At 48.1% G+C, this 27775-nt stretch overlaps 1 protein-coding gene across 2 annotated transcripts in view; it reads left to right on the forward strand.

Moving 5' to 3' along the window:
- The window catches only part of stard15 (StAR-related lipid transfer (START) domain containing 15), a 151431-nt gene that overhangs the window by 76455 nt on the left and 47201 nt on the right, over window positions 1-27775 (forward strand). The gene's annotated exons all lie outside the window — the stretch shown is intronic.

Consider the following 27775-nt stretch of genomic DNA (forward strand, 5'->3'; position numbering starts at 1 on the left):
TGCACGCCAATACCCAGTACGCCTACGTCGTGCACCGCGACGGACGGCAAGATATAGGCCGGGATTCTCCCCTACCCGGCGGGGCGGGGGTCCCGGCGTGTCGGAGTGGCATGAGCCACTCCAGCATCGGGCCACCCCAAAGGTGTGGAATTCTCCGCACCTTTGGGGCCAAGCCCTCACATTGACTCATGTCAATGAGTCCCTCATGTTCACTCGTTCTCACAGTCTCACAGTGAACTCAGAGAAGTCAACTGCTTTCACTGAACTAAAGTGTCATCATGCTTTGCTAAACTGTCCCTTGAGTGAATGCAGTTAAGAAAAATTACATTGACATAACGCCTTTCACAACCTCACAATGTCCCAAAGTGTAATACAACAAATTAACTCCATGTGAGGTATAATTACTGTTGAAATGCAGGAAATGCAGCCAATCTGTGCACAGAACAATAAAGTGAAGACGAAAGAGCATTGACAGGCCCAGCAAAGAGCCAGTCACACTCCACAATCAAACATATTGGGGGGGACTTTCCGCAAAAGCCACTCTGTGTTACACGGTGGCAGGGGCAGCCTGGCATTGGCCAGTTGCAGGATCTCCCACTCCCACTGTTGTCAATGGGGTTTCCTGTTGAATACACCCCTGGCCGCCGGGAAGATCTCGCTGCCGCGTACAGCCAGTAAGTTCCGACAGTGTCTGATTTACTGCCAACTTGCACAGTAAGATCCCATAAACAGCAGTGAGGCGATGACCAGATTATTTGAGTCAGTCATGTTGGCTGAGGGATAAATATTGACCCAGGAGTCCTAGATGGGGGCAACTGCCTTGTTCTTCCTTAATTTACAGCCATGTAAAATGTCGGAGTTTCTGCTCAGTGATGGTACTGGGAGAGGCAGCTGAGGTGATTCTAAAGTTAACCATCCCCGAGTTTGTCCTGTCCACGTTTATCACTTTGGTCAACTGTTCTCCTCCTTCCAGTTCCTGGGCTGTGTGCAAGAATGTTCTGAACACAAGGTTAGAATTTAATGTGGGAAGTGGGGCAACATTTGATGACATTTCCCCCCGATAGTGGGAATGACAGTGGGAACTCTGCCACTGGACCCTGGCTCACACAGGATCTGAAATCACCGTCGTTTCCACGGATACCCTGGCCCCGGAAGCTGCCAGCCTCTTATTGGCTGGAGCCTGGAGTGGGGGAGGCAGTGCACAACAAGGAAAATGCTGGAACAGGACACCCCCTCCCCCCAGAGAGACCTGACAGGGTTTAGGGGGCAGACCCCCCCATAGGGCGAGTTCCCGCTTGCTGCTGAAATTGATCCCATTGACCTCTGGGCGGGAAAGCCGCATTCAGACCTCACACCTTATTGGAGGAATGAAGGAAGGAGGAGGCTCCCTACTCTGCTGACCAATCACACAGCTCGCCCCCACCTCCGGGCTGACCACCACATGGGGGCTCAGTTTGACCCGATACTCCCTCTCAGAACTGAGATTTATACCTGAGCCTGGAGCTGTTGTTCACTAATGTTTTAATATTAAAAGCCATGGATTATCTTTCAGTTTTTAACTATTTTCACAATTGATTGCTAATGTAGGAAACTACAACCGAGTCGAGGACGGCAGCAGAAAGTGGGACTAAGGGCAGGTTCGAGAGGCCCAATGACCTCCTGTACCTGTTGTTACAGTCTTATTGTTTTATTTAATGTGCATTTTTCATAATGAGTTTCACAACAACCATTGTCGTGATAAGTCTAATTTAAGGGTTGTTCAAATTGGCCAGTGAAGGGGCGGCACAGTAGCACATTGCTTAGCACTGTAGCTTCACGGCTCCAGGGACCCGGGTTTGATTCCCTGCTGGGTCACTGTCCGTGCGGAGTCTGCACGTTCTCCCCGTGTCCGTGTGGGTTTCCTCCAGGTGCTCCGGTTTCTTCCCACAAGTCCCGAAAGACGTGTTGTTGGGTGAATTGGACATTCTGAATTCTCCCTCTGTGTACCCGAACAGGCACTGGAATGTGGTGACTAGGGGATTTTTACAGTAACTTCATTGCAGTGTTAATCTAAGCCTACTTGTGACAATAATAAACATTATTCTTAAAGTGATGATGGGTTAAATGCTTATTCTGTGAAATTTGGGAATAAGGAATGTTGTCTGGATAAGTCAGTCCGTCGAAATGTTAAGCACTCTGCCTTCTCTCTCTCTGTCTCTCTCTGTCTCTCTCTCTGTCTCTCTCTCTCTCTCTGTCTCTGTCTCTCTCTGTCTCTGTCTCTCTGTCTGTCTGTCTCTCTCTCTCTGTCTCTCTGTCTCTCTCTCTCTGTCTGTCTGTCTCTCTCTGTCTGTCTGTCTGTCTCTCTCTGTCTGTCTGTCTGTCTCTCTCTCTGTCTCTCTGTCTCTCCCTCTCTCTGTCTCTGTCTCTCTCTGTCTGTCTGTCTCTCTCTCTCTGTCTCTTTCTCTCTCAATCTCTCTCTCTCTCATTCTTCCAAAGCTTTGTGAAAGTTTCCACATTACAATCTCTGTCCCTTTGTCAACTCACATCCCCTTCATCCTAAATACTCTGATGTTCTTCTCTGAGTTACGCTATACAAGTGCAAGTTGTCTTTGTTGTTATCAGCCGTTGATGAGTTCAAACATATACTCAGGCTCTGCCGGGAGTGATTACGCACCCAGGCAGGAGAGGTCCCAGGTACATTGGGGGGCCTGTGCTGGCTACGGGAATCCGAGTACTGCTACAGGTATAGCCATTCCGCCCAGTCCTCCACCTGCTCCTGTTCATCCATTTATACAATTCTCCATTGAATTTACCTGGCAGTAAACTCCAAAACTCAACTCACTGCGCTAATACATTTCTCCTGATCTCCGCTCTACATTTTTGATATTGGTGACCAGTTGCTCCATTTAGTTAAGAAATATAACTGAACCATTTCCTGATAATGTTTCCTGTCTGGAAAAATCAACTCATTAATCGTCTCAAGCCCTACTTCTTGTTACAAAGACCTGCACGTTTCCATGCCTTAACATAGTGAGAACAAATAAACCATTACACTCCACAACAAAAGATCCTGAATTAACCCCTGCAAAAAAATAGAGTGGTTCTGACATTTTAAACAAAAGAGAAAAGATGGAACTTCATTATTAATTAGTTTGCTTGCAGTGACGTTGGCAGATTGCTGAATATTTCAGGACCTATTGACTGAAGAAGAGAGCTGTTACAGACCTTTCCATTCATGGAGGCTGTTAAGTCACATCAAGTTATACAGCTGCCTCATCAATGATACATTCTTCTCCCGAGGCACAATCCCAGGTCTTGTTCTAGGGTTTCATTAATATTGTGCCCACTCAGTGATACCGAAAACCAATCTGCCCAGATCAGTGACAATTGAGGTCAGGCATAGCTGACACACTGCTGGAAACTTCTTTGAATTTTAATACCCATGAAATGAACCCTCAATGACATTTTCTATCCTTGTTCTAAACAAGTACGGGTCTATCTGTTAGAAAAACTCTAAATGTTTATTCTATCTCTGCACAGATGCCGCCAGACCTGCTGAGTTTTTGCAGCTTTTTCTGTTTTTGTTATAGATCAATCTATTGCGAATCTCTGTGACACTCAGTATTAGCATATCGCTGATGCTGTGTCATTATGTGTGAGGAATATTACTGGCTGTGTGTGCACCTCGACTGACAGTGTCTCGCTGTCAGACTTGCCCAGCCTCCTTCCATTGCTCTTCAGTAAAACAACCAAGTTAAACTGGCTTTGCTCCGAAGTTGCATTTACAATTTTAAATCTCTGGCCAGGTACCTGCCCTTGTGTTAATGGGAGCTCCCGTCAGTTTATTGTGCATTCACATGCTGCTGTGACTCGTACACCTGGATCACAACAGAATGGCAGCTCCTGGTGTCGGTTGTTGGCAATTGTTTTTGCTGAAAGTTTGCTTCTTGATATTTGATTAGAAATCACAATTAGTGGGTTGATGGATCTGGCCAGCTCAGTCCTGCAGGATTGCTGCTGCTTTAACCAGAGCTGCTGCGTTTACATCAATGGGCCTTTAAAAGGTTACAGTCAAGGTTCAAGAGGTCAAAAGAGTGCGAGTTTATTGACATCAATGGTACAAATCAAAATGAATTAATTTCACCTATTGCAAGATATCGATTTCTGGGGCTGGTTTAGCACAGGGCTAAAGAGCTGGTTTTGAAAGCAGACCAAGGCAGGCCAGCAGCACGGTTCAATTCCTATACCAGCCTCCCCGAACAGGCGCCGGAATGTGGCGACTAGCGGCTTTTCACAGTCACTTCATTTGAAGCCTACTTGTGACAATAAGCGATTTTCATTTCATTTCATTAAAGCCCAAATGGTATCTGCAAGATTAAGTTGGATCACAAATATTGAGCTGAAAGTTGGCCGGTTTAATAGCTCATTCTTTTCATTAATCATTCTTCAGATGTGGACGTCTTCGATAGCATCAACATTTATTGTACATTTCTATTTGTTTTGAGAAGCTGCCTGTCAGGAAGGAGTCCCAGTAATTTGATTCAGTTATGATGTGTCACTGGGAGGGGAACATGGACGTGATGTGTGACCGTCCACCTGCTGTCCTTCGAGATGGTGGCTTCAGACGTGATACCGGAGAAACCTTGCTGAGAGGCTTTGCGGAGTCAGAAACTGAATCACTAACCACAGAATACTCAGTCTTTGGTTTGCTCTATCCATTTCTGTGGCGAATCTGGTTGAGTTTCTCGCCAATAGTGTTACCCAATGATGTTGGTGGTGGTGGAAGATTTATCAATGGTAATGTGGTTGAATGTCAAGTATCATGGTTCGATTCACTCATATTGGAGAAGCTATTGCTAGTATGTGTGTGTTGCAAATATTACTTATCACCTATCATTCCAAAGTCCAGACCTCACTATGTGCATTGTCTGCCTCAATATCTGAGGAAATGTGCAGAGAACATTATGCAATCATCAGCGAATATCCTCACTTCTGACCTTATGATGGAAGGGAGGTCATTGATGAAGCAGCTGAAGATGGTTGGGCCGAGGACACTACCCTGAGGAACTCCTGCAGTGATGTCCTAGAGCTGAGATATTTGGGTTCCACAACATTTTCCTTTAATGCCAGGTATAATTTCAGTTGAATGATGGAGGGTGTTTCAGTGAGTGTTGCTGAAGCAGCACAAATGGTGAAATGAGCGAACGGTCTGAGTTAGAGGGATGAGAATTTGACGGAGATTTTGCGCCGATTGGAGCATTGACATGACTTACTCCATCTACTAAACACAAAGATTGAGCAAGTGAAGCAAACGATTAGGAAGGCAATTGGTATTTTGGCCTTCATTGCAAGGGGATTTGAGGACAGGAGATCTTGCTGCAGATGTACAGGGTCCTGGTGAAACCTCAGCTGGAGTATTGTGCACACTTTTGGTATACTTATCCAAGGAAGAGGATACTTGCCATGTAGAGTGTGACTACGGGTTAATCCCTAACTTGGTGGGATGAGGCCATAAACATCGGAGCAGAAGAAGACTGTTCATCCCATCGAGTCCGCTCCATCATTCAATGAAATCATGACTAATCTGACATGAAAATCCTCAACTTCACATCCTCACCTTATCCCCCAAACCTTTGATTCTCTTCCTGATTAAAAATAGAGAATCATAGAAAATAGGAGCAGGAGGAGACTATTCGGCCCTTTGAACCTGCTCCCCCATTCACCATGATCATGGCTGATCATCCAGCTGAATGCCCTAATCCCTCTTTCCCCCCATATCCTTTGATCCACTTTGCCCTAAGTGCTGTATCTAGGGCAAGCATGAAAGCATGTTCTGATCTCAACTACGAATTCCACAGGCCGACCAATCTCTGGGTGAAGATATTTCTCCTCATCTCTTTCCTAACGGTTTACCCCGTATCCTCAGACTGTGACCCCTGGTTCTGGGCACACCCACCATCGGGAACATCCTTCCTGCATCTACCTTGTCTAATCCTTTTAGAATTTATAAGCTTCTATGAGATCCCCCTCATTCTTCTGAACTCCAATAAATGCAATCCTAACTAATTCAATCTCTCCTCATTCGTCAGTCCCGCCATCCCAGGACTCAGTCTGGTAAACCTTTGTGGCGCTCCCTCGGCAGGAAGAACATCCTTCCTCAGAGGGTGTTGAGAATCTGGAAGGCACGGCCGGGGAAGGGAGTGGAGGCTGGAAACCTCACAACCTTTAAAAAGGACTGGGATGAGCCCCAGAAACATCCTCACATTCAAGGATACGGGACAAGTGCTGGTCGGTGGGATTAGCGAGAGATTAGAAGTAGTTATTATCGGTGCAGACTCGATGGGCCGAAGGGTCTTTTCTGCATGACTCTATGAATGCCAATGTTTGCGGGGGTGGTATTGTCCGCGGGTGGGGCTGTTGGGGACCCTTAAATTCACTGAGAGATCGGGGCACCCTTTCACAAGGCCGCCCTGATCTCTGAGGAGCCGGTCTCACTGTGAGTTCAGCTCCCACTGATGAAACCATTTCTAACTATGGGCTGGACCAGGGAGAAACCCCCCAAGGCCCAAAGAAACGACAGTGTGGATGAATCCAAGTCGGGGTCTTACCCAAAACACCATGGAACACCCCACCAAACTCACCTAAAATAACACCTCGTCATTATTGGGATGAATTGAGCCCAATATTCCAGGTGTGGCCTCACCAAGGCCCTGTACAATTGCAGCAACACATCCCTGCTTCTGTACTCGAAACCTCTCGCAATGAAGGCCAACATACCATGAGCCTCCTTTACCGCCTGCTATACCTACGTACTTACATTCAGTGACTGGTGTACGAGGACACCCAGGTCCCGCTGCACACTCCCCTCCCCAATTTATGGCCATTCAGATAATAGTCTGCTTTCTCGTTTTGAATTGGATTGGTTTATTGTCACATGTACGGAGGTCCAGTGAAAAGTGTTGTTCTGCGTGCAGCTCAAACAGATTATTCCATACATGAAAAGAAAATACATAAATAGAGTAAACATAAATACACAATGTAAATACATAGACACAGGCATTGGGTGAAGCATACGGACTGTAGTACTACTCAGTAAAAAAGATGCGCAAAGAGATCAATTCAGTCCATAAGAGGGTCATTCAAGAGTCTGGTAACAGCGAGGATGAAGCTGTTTTTGAATCTGTTCGTGTTCTGAGATGGAAGAAGTTGGAAGAGCAAATAAGCCGGATGGTAGGGTCTTTGATTTCCCAAGGCAGCGAGAGGTGCAGACAGAGTCAAATACTGCATCTGCCATTCACATACCCACTCACCCAGTCTGTCCAAATCCCATTGAAGCATCTCTGCATCCTCCTCACAGCTCACCCTCCCACCCAACTTTGTATCATCTTCAATTTGGGTAATATGACATTTAGTTCCCTCGTTTAAATCATGAATATATATTGTGAATAGCTGGAGTCCCAGAACCGATCCCTGTGGTACCCCACTAGTCACTGTCTGATACTTGGAAAAAATCCCATTAATTTCTACTCTTTGTTTCCTGTCTGCCAACCAGTTTTCTATCCTTATCAATACACTGCCCCCAACCCCATGCACCTTAATTTTACACACTAATCTCTCATTTGGGACTTTGTCAAAAGCCGTCTGAAAATCCAAATCATAAAATCATAGAACTTATAGTGCAGAAGGAGGCCACTCGGCCCATCGAGTCTGCTCCGGCCCCCAGAAAGAGGACCCCACCCAAGCCCACACCTCCACCCTACCCCCGTGACCCAGAAACCCCACCCAATAGTTTTGAACACTAAGGGCAATTTAGCATGGCCAATGCACCTAACCTACACATGTTTGGACTGTGGGAGGAAACCGGAGCACCCGGAGGAAACCCACGCACACACGGGGAGGACGTGCAGACTCCGCACAGACAGTGACCCAGCGGAGAATCGAACCTGGGACCCTGGAGCTGTGAAGCAACTGTGCTAACCACTGTGCTACCGTGCTGCCCAAATACCTCTGGTAGCAGTGGGATAAACCACATCCACTGGCTCCCCTATATCAATTCTACCAGTTACACACTCAAAGAATCCCAAGAAACGTGGTTTCCCCTTCATAAATCCATGCTGACTCTGTCTAATCCTGCCACTGCTTTCTGAGTGCCCTCATCTTTGATGATGGATTCTAGAATTTTCCCCACTCCTGACGTCAGGCTGACTGGTCTATAATTCCCTGCTTTCTTTCTACCTCCCTTTTTAAATAATGGAGTTACGTGAGCTACCCTCCAATCTGCAGGAACAGGGATCTCATAGTGACTTATAAAATTCTAACAGGACTAGACAGGGTAAATGCAGGGAAGATTTTCCCAATGGTGGGTGTGTCCAGATCCAGGGGTCACAGTCTGAGGATTCAGGGTAAACCATTTCGGACAGAGATAAGGAGACATTTCTTCACACAAAGAGTGGTGAGCCTGTGGAATTCATTACCACAGGAAGAAGTTGATGCTAAAACTTTGAATATATTCAAGAGGCGGCTGGATCACGCACTTGGGGAGAATGGGATCAAAGATTATGGGGAGAAAGCAGGATTAGGCTATTGAGTTGGATGATCAGCCATGATCGTGATGAATGGGGGAGCAGGCTCGAAGGGCCAAAAGGCCTCCTCCTGCTCCAATCTTTTATGTATGTATCTATGAATCCTGGAATATGATCACCAATCCATCAATGGATCCATTATTTCCAGAGCCACCTCGTTCAGTACTCTGGGATGTAGATTATCAGACCCTGGAGATTTATCAGACTTCAACCCCATCAATTTCCCAACACCATTTCTTTCCTAATACTGGTTCCCTTCAGTTCCTCCCTCTCACTAAACCGTGCGCTCCCCAACATTTCTGGTATGTTCAGAATCAGATAGTGCAGAAGAGGACCTTTGGCCCATCAAGTCAACACTGACACTTGAAAAATCACCTGACCTACCTAACTAATCCCATTTGCCAGTAGTTTGCCATAGCTTGTTAGTTGTGTCCTTCTTTGTGAAGACAGAACAAAGGTATGTGTTTAGTTGCTCAGCCATTTCTTTGTCCCCATTATAAATTCCTGTTTCTGACTGTCAGGGACCTAAATTTGTCTTCACCAATCGTTTTCTCTCTACGTACCGAGATGAACTTTTACAGTCAGTTTTTTATGTTCCCTGCAAACTTACTCTCGTACTCTATTTTCCCCTTCTTAAACAATCCCTTGGTCCTTCTTTGCTAAATTCTAAACAGCTCTCAATCTGCAGGTAGAATCCATAGAATTCGATAGTTCAGAAAGTGGCCACTCGGCCCATTGAGTCTGCATCGACCTTCAGAAAGAGCATCCCACCCAGGCCCCCTCGCCCGCCCCATCTCCGCAACCCTCGAACATTAACTAGCCACACCTTTGGACTGCAGTTTGTCCATGCCAATTTGCATGCCTCTTCCTTTGATCTAATGGTATCTCTAATTTCTTTTAGAACATAGAACGATACAGCGCAGTACAGGCCCTTCGGCCCTCGATGTTGCACCGACATGGAAAAAAACTAAAGGCCATCTAACCTACACTATGCCCTTATCATCCATATGCTTATCCAATAAACTTTTAAATGCCCTCAATGTTGGCGAGTTCACTACTGTTGCAGGTAGGGCATTCCACGGCCTCACCACTCTTTGCGTAAAAAACCCACCTCTGACCTCTGTCCTATATCTATTACCCCTCAATTTAAGGCTATGTCCCCTCGTGCTAGCCACCTCCATCCGCGGGAGAAGGCTCTCGCTGTCCACCCTATCTAACCCTCTGATCATTTTGTATGCCTCTATTAAGTCACCTCTTAACCTTCTTCTCTCTAACGAAAACAACCTCAAGTCCATCAGCCTTTCCTCATAAGATTTTCCCTCCATACCAGGCAACATCCTGGTAAATCTCCTCTGCACCCGTTCCAAAGCTTCCACGTCCTTCCGATAATGAGGCGACCAGAACTGTACGCAATACTCCAAATGCGGCCGTACTAGAGTTTTGTACAACTGCAACATGACCTCATGGCTCCGGAACTCAATCCCTCTACCAATAAAGGCCAACACACCATAGGCCTTCTTCACAACCCTATCAACCTGGGTGGCAACTTTCAGGGATCTATGTACATGGACACCGAGATCCCTCTGCTCATCCACACTACCAAGAATTTTACCATTAGCCAAATATTCCGCATTCCTGTTATTCTTTCCAAAGTGAATCACCTCACACTTCTCCACATTAAACTCCATTTGCCACCTCTCAGCCCAGCTCTGCAGCTTATCTATGTCACTCTGTAACCTGCAACATCCTTCCGCACTGTCTACAACTCCACCGACTTTAGTGTCGTCTGCAAATTTACTCACCCATCCTTCTGCGCCCTCCTCTAGGTCATTTATAAAAATGACAAACAGCAACGGCCCCAGAACAGATCCTTGTGGTACGCCACTCGTAACTGAACTCCATTCTGAACATTTCCCATCAACTACCACTCTCTGTCTTCTTTCAACTAGCCAATTTCTGATCCACATCTCTAAATCACCCTCAATCCCCAGCCTCCGTATTTTCTGCAAGCCATGAGTTGGCCACATTTCCAGTTTTATATTTGAGGTAGCGAGGAACGAACAATTGTTGCAGTTCCCCCATGCGCTCCTTGAATGTTTGTCATTGCCTATCCACTGTCATCCCTTCAAGTAACATTCCCCAATGGATCATTACCACTCGCGTCTCATTTCATCGTAGTTTCCTTTATTTAGATTCAGGAACCTAGTGGGGGATTCTCCAATCCCTCGCCGGGTCGGAGAATCGCCGGGGGTCAGCATGAATCTCGCCCCCACCGGCTGCCGAATTCTCCGGCCCCCAAAAAATCTCTCTGACATGAATCGCGCCGCCCGCCTCGGAGAATGGCGAAGATCGGTGTGACGCAATGGGCCCCGGGGTCGCCCGAATTCTCCAGCCCGCGATGGGCCGAGCGCCCGCCCATTTTAGGCCCGTCCCGCCAGCGTAGATTAAGATAGGTACTTACCGGCAGGACCTGGCTCCGCAGACGGCCTACAGGGTCCCCGGGGGAGCGTGGGGGATCTGGCACCGAGGGGTGCCCCCACGGTGGCCTGGCCCTCGATCGGAGCCCATCGATCCGGGGGCACTCTATTCCTCCGCGTCAGCCGCTGTAACAGTCCGCGATGACTGATGCAGAGATTAACCCGCCTACACATGCACTGGGATGACGGCAGCACACACTGTGCTCCCGTGTGTGTGCCTACTCGCGCCGGCCAGCAGAGGCCCTTCGGCGCCGGTTGGCATGGCTTCAAGCCCCATCCGTGCTGGCTGGCGCAGTGTAAACCACTACTGAGCCGGCCTAGCCCCTGAAGGTGAGGAGGATTCCGCACTTTTGGGGCGGCCTGACGCCGGAGTGGTGCACGCTACTCCTTTGCGCCAGAGTTACCTGCCCTGCCGGTTCACGGAGAATCCCTCCCCTCGTCTCAGAATCAACTCCTTCACTCTCCACCTTGATGAAAAATTCCATCATATTATGGTCGCTCATCTCCAAGGGGTCTGACACAACTAGATTGGCAATGATTCCCTTCTCATTACATAGTACCCAACATTACACAGTACTGAACATGTTGATGAACCCCAGAAATGAATGAAGTTACGTCGGCCCTTCTGAGACGGGGGCCTGTTGGATTGTTCGCACCTTCTCTTCGACCCGGTGTAGGCCGTGGCAATCCACGTTATCTTAAATAAGTGATTTCAGCTGCATGAAACACACATTTCTCCCTTTGCAGTGGACCCCGGTTACCTCAAAACATCAGAGAACGTCGGCTGAGTTCTGCAAACAACCCTGGTCAGAAGCCCCCATAATTAGCATGCTGTCTGGACAGACCACCATGTATGGTGAACTCTGAAGAATATTCTCCATAAATACAGCACAAGTGGAGGAGACCCCGAAAGGCAAAAGGGTGTATTCATACAGCCCCCAGTATGTAATCACCACAACAAATTTTTGAGACCCTGGATCAAAACCCAGTTGGAGGTCCATGTGGCTCAAATCCAACTTCGTAAATGTTTGACTACCAGTAGGCTTCATGTAGAGATCCTCTATGCGTGGGATGGGATAATGATCCAAGTAAGATACCATTGCCATCTTATAGTCGCCGCAGAGGTGAACAGGCTTCAATACGGGTACGACAGTGGCTGCCCAATCGGAAAACTGCATGGGGCTAATTATGCCCAAGTGCTCCAAGTGGTCAAGTTCCGCATCCACCTTCCACAGTCTTAAAGTGTATGGGACTGGGAAGGCACGAAAATAGCAAGGTTGCCGCCGACAAGTCGGCACTGACCTTCACCACCGCTCCTTTGATGGTGCTCAGACCCTTCTGGAATACCTCTGGGAACTTAGCCAAGACACCCTCTGGTCGGTTGGGGTACGTCGGCAGATTTGCTGCTAGTCGAGGTGAAGGTGCTGCAGCAAATCACAAGCCAGCAAGCTGAGCCCACCTCCATGACCAAGGGTAGACTGGCCGAATTCCGTATTCAACCGGGACCACCGAGGTACCTATAATGGCCAATGGCTTCCACTGTGTACATAGCCAGCCAAGCATCTGTATCACAAAACCAGGGCGTGGATGCCTGATCTGGTCAAACATACAGCAGCTGATTGCGACCTGATGTTGGCCGGCATTGGCACTCGAAGGGGCCTCCAAGCCACAGCGGCCATGGCCCCAATATCGGGGGCCCACCTCTTTGGACCATGCAAGTTGCACGTAGCATGCGGCCAGACATCCCAAGCACAGGACCGCCATCCCTTGGTGCTCCTGGATTCCCCACTCCACGCTTTCACAGGAGATATCAATCTCGACCACGCTGCAAGTCTAAATGGGTTTCTGCTAGAAACTCCGGTGAGTCGCTGCGCCGTGGATCCCGCAAACCAAACGGTCTCTCAAAGTTTTGTTTAATGTCGTCCCGAACTCACAGAATGCAGCGTGTTTTTGTTGATGGGCCAGAAATTTGTTGATGAATTTCCCCTGACTTTGGGCAGCTGCTTGAAACTGAAAATGGCGGCTTGGGGTTGAAATGTTCCCTGACTAAAGCCACTAAGGTGGCGAAAGAGCGTATGTCCAGTGCATCGGAGGAGGTGAGGTTTTTGATGATATTGTATGTGGTGCCTTTGTAAGCCAATAGCAGGATGACTGTCTGCCGTTCATCACCAATTATGACATTTGTCCGAAAAAAGTATTGCATCCGCTCAACATATTGCCCCTGGTCATCATGGATGACCATAACATGATAGAATTTTTTATCAAGATGGAGAGTGAAGTAGTTGATTCGGAGACTAGGCTGCTGAATCTTAATAAAGGGAACTATGATGATATGAGGCGTGCATTGGCCTTGATAGATTGGGGAGAATTCCAATGGCAAACATTCAAGGAACACATGGGGGAACTACAGCAACTGTTCGTTGCTGTCTGGCACAAAAGCAAAGTGGTAAGAGGGCCAGTCCATGGCTTACAAAGGAAATTAGAAATAGTATCCGATACAAGGAAGAAACATACAGATTGGCCAGGGAAAATAATAGGTATGAGGATTGGGAGCAGTTTAGAATTCAGCAGAGAAGGATGAAGAATTGATTAAGAAGGGGAAAGTACAGTACGAAAGGAAGATTGCAGGGAACATAAAGACTGACACTTAGAGTTTCTACAGATATGTGAAGAGAACAAGATTGGTAAAGAGAAATGTAGGCCCCCTACAGACAGAAACAGGGGAATGCATAATAAGGGACAAAGAAATGGCTGAGCAATTAAATACATACTTTGGTTCTGTCTTCTCAAATGAGGACACAAATCAGATCCCAGAAATGTTGGAGAATGAAAGGTTTAGTGAGAGGGAAGAACTGAGGGAGGGAGAGTGGGAGTGTGTTCCATCTTTGCAGGTCCTTTTTTACTTCTTCCGTCAGACTGGTGAGGTTCCATTTGTGGATCCCTTTCCAGTCCTGGGGTATTTGGATCCCCATGTAGCGGAATTTGTGTTGGGCTTGTTTAAACGGCAGCCCCTTTAGTGCTCCCCCCCTCCCCCCTCCATCCCCCCTCCTCCCCCCCTCCCTCCCCCCTCCTCCCCCCTCCCCCCCCCCCCCCCCCTCCGATCGCTAGGGCGAACAGCTCAGGCCTCAATCTCGCTGATACCTAAGAAAGACAAAGACCCAACGGAATGTGGGTCATACAGACCCATCTCACTGCTGAACGCAGATGCCAAAATACTGGCCAAAATCCTAGCCAAAAGGCTAGAAGACTGTGTACCTGAGGTGGTCACAGAGGACCAGACGGGCTTCGTCAAAGGTAGACAGCTTACCTCGAACATCAGGCGCCTGCTGAACGTGAGAATGACCACCTCCAGGGAGAGAACACAAGAGGCGAGATTGAGGCCGGAGCTAGCGTGGGTGGCAACGTGCCCCTAGCTAGCGAGTCTGTGAACATCTCCTGCAGGTGCGGGGCCAGCGCTATCGCAAAGCTTTTGTAGAAGTCCGCCGGGAATCCGTCCGGTCCGAGCACCTTCCCCGTCTGCATGGAGCTGATACTGTCCATGATCTCTCCCAGGGCTAGTGGTGCTTCCAGGTCCCGTTTTCTGCCCTCCCCCACAACTGGAATGTCCAGTCCATCAAGGAACCGTTTCATCCCAGCCTTCCCCGTTGGGGGCTCTGATGTGTACAGCTCTTGGTAGAAGGCCTTGAAGGTTTTGTTAATCTTCTCTGGTTCTGTTTCCAACTTGCCTCCGGTACCCCTGATTTGCGCAATTTCGCTGCTGGCTGCCTGCTTTCTCAGCTGGTGTGCCAACAGGCGGCTGGCTTTGTCTCCGTGTTCGTACAGGGTCCCACGCGCCTGGCGGAGTTGGTGCACTGCTTTCCTGGTGGAGAGCAGGTCAAAGTTCCTTTTGTAGTTCTTTCCTCTCCGCCAGGAGCTCTACAGTCGGGGCCTCGGAGTATTTACGGTCTACCTCCAGTATGGAGTCGATACAGTGCTGGAAACATTGATGGGATTGAAGGCAGATAAATCCCCAGGGCCTGAGAATCTGCATCCCAGAGTGATTAAGGAGGTGGCTCTGGAAATAGTGGATGCATTGGTGGCCATCTTCTGGGATTCTATAGACTCTGGAACTGCCCCTGCAGATTGGAGGGTAGCTCACGTCACTCCGATATTCAAAAAGGGAGGTAGTGAGAAAGCAGGGAATTATAGACCAGTCAGCCTAACATTGATTGTGGGGAAAATGCTTGAATCCATTATCAAGGACTTTATAGCGGAACATTTAGAAAGCAGTGGCAGGATCAGTCAGAGTCAGCATGGATTTATGAAGGGAAAATCCTGCTTGACAAATCTGTTGGAATTCTTTGAAGAGGTAACCACTACAGTTGACAAGGGGGAGCCAGTCGATGTGGTATATTTGGACTTTCAGAAGGCGTTTGACAAAGTCCCGCAGAAGAGATTATTGTGAAAAATTAAAGCGCATGGGATTGGGGGAAATGTATTGAGGTGGATAGAAAACTGGTTGGCAGAGAGGAAACAAAGAGTCGGGATTAATGGGTCCATTTCAAATTGGCAGGCAGTAACTAGTGGGGTACCACAGGGATCGGTGCTGGGACCCCAGCTATTCACAATATATATTAATGATTTGGATGAGGGAACAAAATGTAACATCTCAAAGTTTGCAGATGATACCAAATTAGGTGGGAGGGTGAATTGTGACGAGGATGCAGGGATCCTACAGCAAGATCTGGACAGGTTGGGCGAGTGGGCAAACCAATGGCAGATGCAGTATAATTTGGATAAGTGTGAGGTTATTCACTTTGGAAGCAAAAACAGGAAGGCAGATTACTACCTGAATAGTTGTAAATTGGGAGAGGGGAGTGTGCAGCGGGACCTGGGTGTCCTTGTGCACCATTCGCTGAAGGTAAGCATGCAGGTGCAGCAGGCGGTAAAGAAGGCTAATGGTATGTTGGCCTTCATTGCGAGAGGTTTCGAGTATAGAAGCTGGGATGTGTTGCTGCAATTGTACAGGGCCTTGGTGAGGCAACACCTGGAGTATTGTGTGCAGTTTTGGTCTCCTTCTCCTTCCCTTGCTCTCGAGGGAGTGCAGCGAAGGTTTACCAGACTGATTCCAGGGATGGCGGGACTGTCATAAGAGGAGAGATTGACTAGGTTGGGATTGTTCTCGCTGGAGTTCAGAGGAATGAGGGGAGATCTCATAGAGACTTATAAAATTCTAACAGGACTAGACAGCGTAGACGCTGGGAAGATGTTACCAATGATGGGTGTGTCCAGAACCAGGGGTCACAGCCTGAGGATTCAGGGTAAACCATTGCGGACAGAGGAGATATTTCTTCACCCAAAGAGTGGTGAGCCTGTGGAATTCATTACCCAGGAATTAGTTGATGCTAAAACTTTGAATATGTTCAAGAGGCGGCTGGATATAGGACTTGGGGAGAATGGGATCAAAGTCTATGGGGAGAAAGCAGGATTAGGCTGTTGAGTTTGATGATCAGCCATGGTTGTGATGAATGGTGGAGCAGGCTTGAAGGGCCAAAGGCCTCCTGCTCCTATCTTCTATGTATCTATTTGTATCAGTACCTGTATCGAGTGGCTCCAGTTTCCCGATGTGCTGCATTCTGCCAGCTGAACAGTGCCTCCTAGAGCTTTGAAAAGTGGTGCGAGTCCACAACACTTGATTCTCATCATCAGTGTAGAATCCGCACAGAGTGTCCACACAGAAATAATAGGTTGGATCCAAAAACTGGGTTTATTGACATACTTAATCTCAAGTACTCCACTCCTCGAAGCGTTCTCCTGACATGTCCTTCATTTAGTTGGGGTTTTTAAACTGCATAGGCGCCCCTCATTAAGTTACTGCCCTGTTACCAGGTAGTTTGTACTTAGCCCAGTAAGAAGTCTTACAACACCAGGTTAAAGTCCAACAGGTTTGTTTCAAACACGAGCTTTCGGAGCACAGCTCCTTCTTCAGGTGAATGGAAAGGCTTGTTCCAGAAATGTTTATATAGACACAGTCAGAGATGCCCCGGAATGCGAGCACCTGCAGGCAATCAAATCATCAAAGATGCAGAGAGAGAGGTAACTCCAGGTTAAAGAGGTGTGAATTGTCCCAAGCCAGTTCAGTCGGTAGGCCTCTGCAAGTCCAGGCTTGTTGGTGGGGGCCGAATGTAATGCGACATGAATCCCAGATCTCGGTTGAGTCCGCATTCATTCATGAGTCCGCATTCACACGCATGAATGCGGACTCAACCGGGATCTGGGATTCATGTCGCATTACATTCGGCCCCCACCAACAAGCCTGGACTTGCAGAGGCCTACCGACTGAACTGGCTTGGGACAACTCACACCTCTTTAACCTGGAGTTACCTCTCTCTCTGCATCTTTGATGATTTGATTGCCTGCAGGTGCTCGCATTCCGGGGCATCTCTGGCTGTGTCTATATAAACATTTCTGGAACAAGCCTTTCCATTCACCTGAAGAAGGAGCCGTGCTCCGAAAGCTCGTGTTTGAAACAAACCTGTTGGACTTTAACCTGGTGTTGTAAGACTTCTTACTGTGCTCACCCCAGTCCAACGCCGGCATCTCCACATCGTACTTAGCCCAGTTCAGGGAGAATCTGATGGTCCACACCCCGGGACCCCTGTGGGGGTTTTAACAGAGACCAAAACTGTTCACGTATTCCAGGATTGCCTTATGAGGAGAGATTGAGGACATTGGGTCTGTATTTCCTGTATTTCCATCCATCGCCAATTACCCAACTCCCATGCTGTTTTGCAAAAAGAGATGACCTCAGTAAAACAAATTTACGGGACATGACAGGGTAAATGTGGACAGGATGTTTCCCCTGGCTGGTAAGTCGAGAACCAGGGGCACAGTCTCAGAATAAGGGGTCGGCCAGTTAGGACTGAGATGAAAATGAAAAAATGAAAATCGCTTATTGTCAGGAGTAGGCTTCAATGAAGTTACTGTGAAAAGCCCCTAGTCGCCACATTCCAGCACCTGTTCGGGGAGGCTGGTACGGGAATTGAACCGTGCTGCTGGCCTGCCTTGGTCTGCTTTAAAAGCCAGCGATTTAGCCCAGTGTGTTAAACCAGCCCCTAATGAGGAGGAAGTTCTTCAATCAGAAGATGGTCACTCTTCAGAATCTTTACCCTGAGAGACTGTGGGAGCTGATAGAGACCAATAGATTTCTGGACACTAATGGCATCAAAGGGGATATGGAGATAGTGCAGGGAAATGGCTGAGAGGTAAATAATGAGCCATGATCGAATAGTGGGACAATCTCAATGGGACTGGCCTGGTCCTCTGTTGATCAGTAAAAATATAATAGACAAACCTTTCAAATTTCTGGCCAAGACAACTGAGAATTGAAAGTTCTTCATTCTGGAAAACTTGATTATTGAAATATATTCATGAATATTCAGTCGGTTGCTGAGTTCTGAAGAGGTCACACAAAGCACATTGCAATGCTCCAGAAAGGCTGAGCCAAACATGATGCACACCCCATGGAGATACAATTCTCTTTGAAAGTGTTGGAGGAGGTTAAAGAAGAGAACCCATACAGAGTGAGGAGCCTTTCTGTCCTCTGACAATCTGTCAACTCTCAGGTTTTGGCAGATTTTCAGCTCACATTCTGAAGTAAACATGAATATTATTGTAATTATCCCTGACGAATAATGGGCATTGGCAGATAGCTCAACAACCCAGAAATGTTGATCCGACTCACAAAACACTGAATACAAGAATGAAGAGAAGCACATTTCTATGGAAAGAGACATTATATAATATTATTCACCGTTGAGGTGATTTGCTGGACTGCTTTTGATGCTGCAGTGATGTCACAGAAGAAATTTCCAGAGATTCCTTCCTTTCTGTCAGAACTTGTTTGAGAATTATAGATTTGTGTCACCGGGGAACTTCAATGACCCAAATATCGTTTGAGGTAAGGATAGAGTGAGGGGAGTGGGAGAGGAAATTCCTGAAATGTGTTCAGGTAAAGCTGCTCGAACATTGAAACGAGGAGAAGTTCATGGTGGAGATGAGTGTGTCCAAGAATGCAACTGATTTTGGAGTAGTCCATGGTGAGTCTGATGGTGGGATGGAACTTATTGATGTCATCGTGTAGTCGTTTCAGTGTTCCTTCACCATGGGTCCAAAGGATTGGGTGCTGGACCAAGTATCTGAGGAAACACTTGGCTGAGAGAGTTCATCATCTCATCAGCTTCAGGCAACGAAGACCGAAAGTAAAGAATAATCTGAAATAGAATGTCAAAATTGGAAGATCGCTGGGATGCAGGACTGTCCTATGAGGAGAGATTGGGTCAACAGTTCCTGCATTCACTGGAGTTCAGAACAATCAGAGAGTATCTCATTGAAACGTATAAAATTCTTGAAACCCTTCATACAAGGTACGCCCAGCTTCTGTAGCGACACAACGGACTTCCAACAGCAAATCAGCTCCCATGGACCAGTTGAACCAGGAACATTCCTCGTCACAATGGATGTCTCGGCACTCTACACCACCATCCCCCATGACGACGGCATTGCTGCAACAGCCTCAGTACTCAACACCGACAACTGCCAATCTCCAGACGCAATTCTGCAACTCATCCGCTTCATTCTGGATCACAACATCTTCACCTTCAACTACAAATTCTTCATCCAGATGCATGGAACAGCCATGGAGACCGAATTCACACCTCAATATGCCAACATCTTCATGCACAAGTTTGAACAAGACTTCCTCAACACACAGGACCTGCAACCAATGTTATACACCAGATACATCGATGACATTTTTTTCCTTTGGACCTACAGCGAAGGAACACTGAAACGACTACACAATGACATCAATAATTTCCATCCCACCATCAGACTCACCATGGACTACTCTCCAAAATCAGTTGCATTCTTGGACACACTCATCTCCATCAAGGACGGTCACCTCAGCACTTCGCTTTACCGCAAGCCCACGGATAACCTCACGATGCTCCACTTCTCCAGCTTCCACCCTAAACACATTAAAGAAGCCATCCCCTATGGACAAGCCCTCCATATACACAGGATAAGACCTGCTCAGACGAGGAGGAGCATAACAGACATCTACAGACGCTGAAAGATGACCTTGTACGAACGGGATATGGCGTTCGACTCATCGATCGACAGTTCCAACGCGCCACAGCAAAAAACTGCACCGACCTCCTCAGAAGACAAACATGGGACACAACCGACAGAATACCCTTCATCGTCTTGTACTTTCCCAGAGCGGAGAAACTATGCCATCTTCTTCGCAGCCTTCAACACATCATCGATGAAGATGAACATCTTGCCAAGGTCATCCCCACACCCCCACTACTGGCCTTCAAACAACCGCGCAACCTCAAACAAACCATTGTTTGCAGCAAACTACCCAGCCTTCAGAACAGCGACCACGACACCACACAACCCTGCCATGGCAATCTCTGCAAGACGTGCCAGATCATCGACATGGATACCACCATTACACGTGGGAACAACACCCACCAGGTGCGCGGTACATACTTGTCCGACTCGGCCAACGTTGTCTACCTCATACGCTGCAGGAAAGGATGTCCCGAAGCGTGGTACATTGGCGAGACCATGCAGACACTGCGACAACGAATTGTCATGTGAGAGCGCCTTTAAGAATTGGATGTTTAAGAAATGTACCTTTAAGAAATGGAGTTGATCATATTACTGAAGTGATGTCACGGGGGGAGCTGATCTCACTTCTACTTTTTGGGAGTTTTAGTTTCAGTTTGAAGAAAGCATGGGTGTGGCTGTGAGCTGCATTGCTGGTGATCTCTGCCATGAAAGACTATCTCTTAATCCTTTGGTGAAATCGGCATTGCAAAAAGGTGTCAATATTGAATATAAATCTAATGTGCTTCTGTTTGAAGGATTTGTTAAGCCTTTTGGATGTGTAAAGGAACAGGTTTGCAGGATTTGGTAGTGTTGCATTATTTTCAGGGTTAAATTTGAAGTGAGGGGTTTTAAGAGATCCAATGTTTATTTAAAAGGTTAATTTGAGTTCATGGAATAAACATTGTTTTGTTTTAAAAACCACGTGTCCATAATTGTAATACTACAGTGGGATACAGATAGTGGGAAATTTGGCCAGTTGGATAACAAACTGGCTAACCGATAGAAGACAGAGTGGTGGTGGATGGCAAATATTCAGCCTGGAGCCCAGTTATCAGTGGCGTACCGCAGGGATCAGTTCTGGGTCCTCTGCTGTTTGTGATTTTCATTAACGACTTGGATGAGGGAGTTGAAGGGTGGGTCAGTAAATTTGCAGATGATACGAAGATTGGTGGAGTTCTGGATAGTGAGGAGGGCTGTTGTCGGCTTCAAAGAGACATAGATAGAATGCAGAGCTGGGCTGAGAAGTGGCAGATGGAGTTTAACCCTGACAAGTGTGAGGTTGTCCATTTTGGAAGGACAAATCTGAATGCGGAATACAGGGTTAATGGTAGGGTTCTTGGCAATGTGGAGGAGCAGAGAGATCTTGGGGTCTATGTTCATAGTTCTTTGAAAGTTGCCACTCAAGTGGATAGAGCTGTGAAGAAGGCCTATGGTGTGCTAGCGTTCATTAGCAGAGGGATTGAATTTAAGAGCCGTGAGGTGATGATGCAGCTGTACAAAACCTTGGTCAGGCCACATTTGGAGTACTGTGTGCAGTTCTGGTCACCTCATTTTAGGAAGGATGTGGAAGCTTTGGAAAAGGTGCAAAGGAGATTTACCAGGATGTTGCCTGGAATGGAGAGTAGGTCATACGAGGAAAGGTTGAGGGAGCTAGGCCTTTTCTCATTAGAACAGAGAAGGATGAGGGGCGACTTGATAGAGGTTTATAAGATGATCAGGGGAATAGATAGAGTAGACAGTCAGAGACTTTTCCCCCGGGTGGAACACACCATTACAAGGGGACATAAATTTAAGATAAATGGTGGAAGATATAGAGGGGATGTCAGAGGTAGGTTCTTTACCCAGAGAGTAGTGGGCATGGAATGCACTGCCTGTGGAAGTAGTTGAGTCGGAAACGTTAGGGACCTTCAAGCGGCTATTGGATAGGTACTTGGATTAGGGTAGAATAATGGAGTGTAGGTTAACTTCTTAAGGGCAGCACGGTAGCATTGTGGATAGCACAATTGCTTCACAGCTCCAGGGTCCCAAGTTCGATTTCGACTTGGGTCACTGTCTGTGTGGAGTCTGCACATCCTCCCCGTGACTGCGTGGGTTTCCTCCGGGTACTCTGGTTCCCTCCCACAGTCCAAAGATGTGCAGGTTGGGTGGATTGGCCATGAAAAATTGTCCAAAATTCTATGATTAACCTAGGACCAAAGGTCGGCGCAACATCGTGGGCCGAAGGGCCTGTTCTGTGCTGTATTTCTCTAAAAAAAAAACTACACCTGGGGAACAAGCCGTGTGCTTCAAAAGCAACAATCCCTTAAAGGTGGGGGTTGGTTGAACTGCATGATACATTTTGGGGTTCTGAAAACACCTCTCCCATAACAGAATGAACGGGCATCGCGCGACAATCACCAGGCAGGAATGTTCCCTTCCAGTCGGGGAACACTTCAGCAGTCAAGGGCATTCAGCCTCTGATCTCCGGGTAAGCGTTCTCCAAGGCGGCCTTCAGGACGCGCGACAACGCAGAATCGCTGAGCAGAAACTTATAGCCAAGTTCCCCACACATGAGTGCGGCCTCAACCGGGACCTGGGATTCATGTCGCATTACATTCACCCCCCCACCATCTGGCCTGGGCTTGCAAAATCCTACCAACTGTCCTGGCGAGAGACAATTCCCACCTCTTTAGCCTGGGGTTACCCCTATCTCTGGCTCTGTAAAGACTGAATTACCTGCAAATGCTCGCATTCTAAGCATTGTCTGGCATCTTTGACTTTGTCTATATATATGTTTCTGGAACCTACCTCTTCATTCACCTGAGGAAGGAGCAGTGCTCCGAAAGCTAGTGTTTGAAACAAACCTGTTGGACTTTAACCTGGTGTTGTCAGACTTCTTACTGTGCTCACCCCAGTCCAACGCCGGCATCGCCACATCATGGCTAAAATTCTGACATGGCTGGGCAGAGTGGATGTCGGGTTGTTGTTTTCTCTGGCTCGGGTGTCTAGAACAAGGGGTTACAGTCTGAGGATACAGGGTCGGACATTTAGGAGAATGAGGGGCGGCCTTATTGAGACGTATAGAATTCTCAGCGGGTTTGACAGGGTCGATTCTGGGAGGATGTTTCCTCTTGTGGGAGAGTCTGGGACCAGAGGGCAGAATCTCAGAGTGGGGGGATGTTCACTGAACCTCGCAGGGCCGTGAGGATAGAGTGTGGGAATGGGGCTAACTGCATGGTTCCGATAAAAGTTGGTATGGACTTGATGGGCCAAATGGCCTTAGACCTGTACAATAAGCGTGGGTCAAACTTGCCAAACCAGCTGACCTTTTCCTGCTGTTTTGTATTTGTCTGGTCAGTAATGATACAAAATACAAACAGCAAAGGAAGTTCCAATGAAACACTGCCTGGGTTGAAGGGTTACAGGGGGAAGGTCATACGGTGGAAGACACCTGTGGGATGCCAGAGCTCCAGGAGAACCAGGGGGCAGAGGTGAGTGCAGTGACCATCACTAAGGAGAAGGTGCTGGGGAAACTGAAATCTGAAGGTGGATAAATCACTTGGAACGGATGCTCTACACCCCAGGGTCCTAAAAGAGGATATTGTGGAGGCATTAGTGATGATCTTTCAGGAATCACTGGAGGCAGGAAGGGTCCCAGTGGACAGAAAATTGGCTAATGTAACACCACTGTTTAAGAAGAGAGGGAGGCAGAAGATGGGAAATTATAGGCCGGTTAGCCTGACTTCGGTCATTGGTAAGATTTTAGAGTCTATTATTAAAGATGAGATCGTGGAGTACTTGAAAGTTGGATTGGATTGGATTTGTTTATTGTCATGTGTACCGAGGTACAGTGAAAAGAATTTTTCTGCAAGCAGCTCAAGAGATCATAAAGTACACGGGAAGAAAAGGGAATAAAGAAAATACATAATAGGGGAGCACAAGATATACAATGTAACTACATAAGCATTGGCATCGGATGAAGCATACAGGGTGTAGTGTTAATGAGGTCAGTCAATAAGAGGGTCATTCAGGAGTCTGGTGACAGTGGGGAAGACGCTGTTTTTGAGTCTGTTCGTGCGTGTTCTCAGACTTCTGTATCTCCTGCCTGATGGAAGAAGTTGGAAGAGTGAGTAAGCCGGGTGGGAGGGATCCTTGATTATGCTGCCCGCTTTCCCCCGGCAGCGGGAGGTGCAGATGGAGTCAATGGATGGGAGGCAGGTTCATGTGATGGACTCGGCGGTATTCATGACTCTCTGAAGTTCCTTGCTGTCCTGGGCCGAGCAGTTGCCATACCAGGCTGTGATGCAGCCCGATAGGATGCTTTCTATGGTGCATCTGTAAAAGTTGGTAAGGGTCAATGTGGACATGCCGAATTTCCTTAGTTTCCTGAGGAAGTATATGTACTGTTCTACTTTCTTGGTGATAGCATCGACGTGAGTGGACCAGGACAGAATTTTGGTGATGTGCACCCCTAGGAATTTGAAACTGTTAACCATCTCCACCTCGGCCCCGTTGATGCTGACAGGGGTGTGTATAGTACTTTGCTTCCTGAAGTCAATGACCAGCTCTTTAGTTTTGCTGGCATTGAGGAAGAGATTGTTGTCGTTACACCAATCCACTAGGTTCTCTATCTCCCTCCTGTATTCGGACTCGTTGTTATTCGAGATCCGGCCCACTATGGTCGTATCGTCAGCAAACTTGTTGATGGAGTTGGAACCAAGTTTTGCCACGCAGTCGTGTGTGTACAGGGAGTAGAGTAGGGGGCTAAGTACGCAGCCTTGCGGGGCACCGGTATTGAGGACTATTGTGGAGGAGGTGTTGTTGTTCATACTTACTGACTGTGGTCTGTTGGTCAGAAAATCGAGGATCCAGTTGCAGAATGGAGAGCCAAGACCTAGGTTTTGGAGCTTTGATATGAGCTTGGCTGGGAATATTGTGTTGAAGACGGAGCTGTAGTCAATAAATAGGACTCTGATGTAGGAGTCCTTGTTTTCGAGATGCTCAAGGGATGAGTGTAGAGACAGGGAAATGGCGTCTGATGTGGACCGGTTGCGACGGTATGCGAATTGAAGTGGGTCAAGGTGTTCCGGGAGTATGGAGGTGATGCACTTCATGATCAACCTCTCGAAGCACTTCATTACAACTGAAGTCAGGGCCAACGGACGATAGTCATTGAGGCACGTTGCCTGGTTCTTCTTTGGTACCGGTATGATGGTGGTCTTCTTGAAGCAGGTGGGGACCTCAGAGTGGAGTAGGGATAGGTTAAAGATGTCTGTGAAAACCTCTGCCAGCTGGTCCGCGCAGGCTCTGAGTGCACGACCAGGGATCCCGTCCGGGCCCATCGCCTTCCGTGGGTTCACTTTCAGGAATGCCAATCTGACTTCGGAAGCTGTGACGGTGGGTATGGGTGAGTTATGGGCTGCTGGGGCACTCGACAGCGGATTGTTGGTTACCTGCTCAAACCGAGCATAGAATGCATTGAGTTCATCGGGGAGGGGTGCGCTGCTGCCAGAGATACTGTTTGGCTTCGCTTTGTAGCCCGTTATGTTGTTTAGTCCTCACCACAACCACCGAGAGTCTGTCTGTGACTCTACCTTAGTTTGATATTCTCTCTTGGCATCTCGGATGGCTTTGCGGAGGTCGTACCTGGATTTCTTGTGTAGGTCAGTGCATGGTAAAATAGGACTGAGTCAGCACGGCTTTGTCAAAGGGAGATCATGTCTGACTAATCTGTTCGAGTTCTTTGAGGAGGTAACAAGGAAATGAGACAAAGAAGAACCAGTGGACGTGATTTATTTAGATTTCCAGAACAAAGAACAAAAGGCCTTTGACAAGGTGCCGCATTGGGGACTGTCAAATAAGTTAAGAGCCCATGGTGTTCAGGTAAAATCCTGGCATGGATAAAGGATTGGCTGACTGGCAGAAGGCAGAGAGTGGGGATAAAGGGGTCTTTTTCAGGATGGCAGCCGGTGACTAGTGGTGTGCCTCAGGGGTCGGTGCTGGGACCACAACTTTCCACAATGATCTGGAAGAAGGAACTGAAGGCACTGTTGCTAAGTTTGCAGATGACACAAAGATCTGTAGAGGGACAGGTAGTATTGAGGAAGTAGGTGGGCTGCAGAAGGACATGGGCGGGCTAGAAGATTGGACAAAGAAGTGGCAGATGGAATATAATGTGGAAAAGTTTGAGGTTATGCAGTTTGGAAGGAGGAATGGAGGCATAGACTATTTTCTAAATGGGGAAATGCTTCGGAAATCAGAAGCATAAAGGGACTTGGGAGCCCTTGTTCACGATTCTCTGAAGGTTGATGTGTAGGGTCAGTCGGTAATTAGGAAGGCAAATCCTGGACGCGATTCTCCCACTCCCCGCTCGGAAGAATCGGCACTCGTCGTTTTTCACGGCGACCGGCGATTCTCCGGCCCGGATGGGCCAAGCGGCCTGCCGTTCCCGACCAGTTCACGACGGCGGCAACCACACCTGGTCGCTGCCGTTGTGAACATGGGCGGCAAATGCTCGTTTGAAGCTTGTGGGGGGCAGAGAGGGGAGTGAGCACCAGGGCCGTGCTCGGGAGGGGACTGGCCCGCCATCGGTGCCCACCGATCGTTGGGCCGGCGTCTCAAAGCGATGCACTCTTTCCCCTCCGCCGCCCCGCAAGATCAAGCCGCCACGTCTTGCGGGGCAGCAGAGGGGAAGACGGTAACTGCGCATGCGCAGGTTGGTGTCGTCAGCCGTCGTGACGTCAGCCACGCATGCGCGGGTTGGAGCCGGCCAACGTGCGCATGCGCGGCTGACATCACTTAGGCGCCGCCGTCGCGTCATTCTCGGCGCGCCGCCTTGACGCAAGCGTCAAGGCCCGGCGGCCGAGAGTTATGGAGCGCCGCTCCTAGCCCCCCGGGTGGGGGTGAATAAGGTGAGAGGAGCGACCTCCGAGGCCGTCGTGAAACTCAGCCGAGTTCACGACGGCCTTCCCGATTTATCGCAGGAGCGGAGAATTCCGCCCACAATGTTCGCATTCATGTCGAGAGGGCTGGAATACAAGACCAGGGATGTACTGCTGAGGCTGTATAAGGCTCTGGTCAGACCCCGTTTGGAGTATTGAGCAGTTTTGGGCCCCGTATCTAAGGAAGGATGTGCTGGCCTTGGAAAGGGTCCAGAGGAGGTTCACAAGAATGGTCCCTGGAATGAAGAGCTTGTCGTATGAGGAACGGTTGAGGACCCAGGGTCTGTACACGTTGGAGTTTAGAAGGATGAGGGGTTACCTTATTGAAAGTTACAGGATACTGCGAGGCCTGGTTTGGGAGGACGTGGAGAGGATGTTTCCACTTGTAGGAAAAACTAGAAGCAGAGGACACAATCTGAGACTAAAGGGATGATCTTTTAAAACAGAGATGAGGAGGAATTTCTTCAGCCAGAGGGTGGTGAACCTGTGGAAGTTGTCATAATATACACACACAGGTATATGATGGTGCACAGACAGGCATTGATTGACACACAGGATGACCAATGAACACACAGAACACAGCAGCCAATCACCAGACAGGACACGGCCACTCTAAAGCCAGAGGGCACTAGTTTTCCCGCTCCCTCGGGATCCAGCC

This window comes from Scyliorhinus canicula, chromosome 4, assembly GCF_902713615.1.
Source record: "Scyliorhinus canicula chromosome 4, sScyCan1.1, whole genome shotgun sequence".
In the NCBI taxonomy this organism is placed as follows: Eukaryota; Metazoa; Chordata; class Chondrichthyes; order Carcharhiniformes; family Scyliorhinidae; genus Scyliorhinus; species Scyliorhinus canicula.